Genomic DNA, 3,307 nt, shown 5'->3' on the forward strand with positions numbered 1-3,307 from the left:
ATTTTCCTTAGTTGTCAGTCATAATCATCCAAATTAAAATAAATAAACATTTGAAATATATCAGTCTGTGTGTCATGAATGAATATAATATACAAATTTCACTTTTTGAATGGAATTAGTGAAATTTTATTTGTGAGAGAAAAAAAAACATTTCATAGGGCCTAAACATGTAATTTTTGTTAAACTTTTAAAAGTTTCATGATTTTAATTAATTAGATTTGCTTTATGATTAATAAACTTTAATTTAACTATTACTGTAACTATATTTTTTTATATATAATGCAGTTGTAGCCAGGTTTTATAATGAGAAACCCTATTTAGCTGTCTAACCCAGTCACGAAAGGGTTAACTTTCATTTTGTATCTTTGATGGACTTGTGAGTGAGCCAATGGGTGAATTTTATGAGGTACTGAACTGACCAATCAGCTGCCAGTTAGGCTCCGTTACAGTTACGCCTCTAGTTTTGTGTCACTGCACGTTCTTTTGGCGCTTGCATTTGAGCATAGAAGGCTGCGTTATCTGCTTGGTAAGATGAACGAAACAATATAAAGTTAATTAAACAAGTTCTGTAATCATTATCGATTATACTAACTATACCTTATTGTAATATAGAGTGTAAACGAAAGCTGTGCCTGAATCCACTGTTATCACGGAGCTAAAACCAGTGAATTCCGTTAAAATGGTGAGTTGTTTATCTGTCTGAGATCGCTAATATTCATGCTAACAGGCCAGGCAAAGGTGCTCATTGTGTAAAGCTAAAAGTGTAAGGTGTAAAGCCTGCAGTGTGCATATGTTAATAAGGTAATTAGCCACAATAGGCTAGCGAAATACTGGTTAATGTGTTTGAAACCATAAAGAAATGTTAACTTTTCATAGTGTTGATAAATAGTTAGTTTGTTAAATAATGATGTTAAAAATTGTAGATTTAATTGTGGTCACTGAAGCTTAAAGAGGTAATAATTTTTAGTGCATTCTTTCCACTGTTACCGGTGCAGAGGGGGATAAATAAGCACACTAACGCCTTAATGCCTCTAATTTAAAGTGATACAATTTGATTAATGTTTACATGCAATTTATGCAGTTTTATTCTTCATACTGTTAATGTTACTACCGTAAGGTTTCATAAAACTTGATTTTGAAATGTGTCTTTATGGAGGATGTAATTTATGTAAATTTAATTTTGATACTAGAGAGAAATTTATATGGTTTTGATACCTGAGAAGAAACATAAGAGCTGTTGTACAACGAGAGAAAGATTTTTATACTGCATTATAGGTGTACTGAAATATTATTTCATTTTATTTTGTAGAAGCCTGTAGCAGTCCATTTATTCACTGAATGGTAATTGAAAGAAATGATTTGGCCTTATTTATAGGTCAGGTTTTGGTAAAGAGTTGGAAACATCGTGCAGAGATCCTTTCCACGGAGTGATACAGATCCACACGTTCCAGACGTTCTCCCAGAGATTCATAGATTCCCAGTCCGGGTGGCTGGGTGGCGAGCCAACCGTGTTTGTGACTCTGACTTTAGACGAACTGCCTGGATCATCCTCTTCATCTTCGTTGTGGTAGGACAAAAACTAACTCAGAGTTAAAAAAAAGGGCCCCAACGGTGAAACTGAACTTTTGTCAACCAAGGCAAAACGAACCGAGGACGAACTGAGCTCAACGATTCTGATACGAGAGGGTTTTGTTTTGTTTTTGTGCGCACTTTATTATTTTAGTTTGTTATTTTTCATAAATGTGTTTTTGCTTGTATGTATGTTTCACCCTGTGAATTTAATACAGGTTTGTCTAAACTGTCATTCTGGTGTGGTATTCTTTTTTAATTGATCTTCAATTCTCAGGCTCTTAACAATTTAGCGTCTTCTGATTCTGGTCCAAATCGTATTTATGATAACCTCTATGACTACTTTAGACTATTAAATCTATGTACGTTATTACTACCTCGTAATAAGGGTTACACAGTATTTTAGTTTTTGTTCAGTATCCATTTTAAAAAGTATCGGTTAATTAATCGGTATCGGCCAGTGTGGTCCAACCTCACTATAGGTATCGGCAAAATCCACTATCGGTCTACCTTTACTCTACCTTTAATCATCACTATAAATAATTCTACATGATAAAAAAGAAGACTTTAAAAATATGGCTATCGGTGATCGGATCGGCATATACTGCTTTCTGTGATCGGCTATTGGTGATCGGCCTCTAAAATCCTGATTGGAGCACCCCTAAAAAACACCCACCAACTGCCATTATAAAGCTTAGGATAGAAAGGATAATTTTTTATATAATCCTATTGGATTCATCTGAAAGAAGTCATACAAACCTACAATGCCATGAGGGTGTGTAAAACATGCATTTTTGGGTAAACTAACCCATTAAGATTCATGCTTTACTCTGGAACATGCAGTGCAACAGACTATTATTTAAATTGAATATCTCTTTACTAGGGATGGGCAATCCAAGCAAAAATACTATTAGAAAATCGCTGGATATTATTCGATTATTATTCTAAAATAGCACCCCTCCCCCATATGTACGATCGCATAGGCTACACACCCATAAAAGGGAAAGAAATCATTCACTTTTTCAGTCTGTATGTTAACAAACTGTTTAATTCATTAGGGAATAGGCTATCTAAACTCACGCCATATAATGATTGTAACATGCTGAAACATTCAAATAATATAACTGAATGACAGCACTTAAGATAACAGTCTGTTGATTAGCATAAACTTCTCATAAGGCTAGGATATTTCCATTTAAAGAATAAGCATTAATAGCAATTTAAAATGAAAATCAAAAGTTTAATTAATTCATCCATGAATATCACCTCAAGTCATAATGACTTGATAGGTCTAAACGCGTTAAAACAGTGTTAACCGCCTGAATGACGGCACTTATGTAAACATTAATTTTGATGTCTCTCTTCATAACAATAAAACCTATCTCATATTTCTATTCAAAAACTGAGGATGTCCTCATGTTCTGGATGAAGACGAGAGCACAATCTGTTCACAATTTTAGTCCGATTCCGGCTGAAATGTGGCACTCTCGGCTCAGTCTCAGGTGAGAAGATAATGGGCCAGAGCTGTGTCGTCGCTTCAAAACACTTCAGGAAAATGTTGTTGTTCTTCTGATATCTTTGACAGCTTTTAGGTGTGTTATTGGCGACACCACCCTCTGTTTACATGAACGCGTCATCAGCACCAAAAACATGGAGAAATACTGTCTAAAAAATCTTGACCCATCCCCACTCTTTACACCAAGATATTTTCAGATCATTATTGAAATGGTGGGACAGA

The 3,307-nt window shown here is 34.7% G+C and overlaps 1 long non-coding RNA gene across 1 annotated transcript; it reads left to right on the plus strand.

Moving 5' to 3' along the window:
* Positions 1-442: 442 nt before the first annotated feature.
* LOC113121223 (uncharacterized) lies at positions 443-1,804 on the plus strand. The gene is made up of 3 exons (XR_003294685.1): positions 443-526; positions 613-682; positions 1,376-1,804. It is a non-coding gene; the product is annotated as an uncharacterized LOC113121223 (long non-coding RNA).
* The last annotated feature ends 1,503 nt before the right edge of the window (positions 1,805-3,307 follow it).

Source organism: Carassius auratus, chromosome 20 (assembly GCF_003368295.1).
Source record: "Carassius auratus strain Wakin chromosome 20, ASM336829v1, whole genome shotgun sequence".
NCBI classification, from domain to species: domain Eukaryota; kingdom Metazoa; phylum Chordata; class Actinopteri; order Cypriniformes; family Cyprinidae; genus Carassius; species Carassius auratus.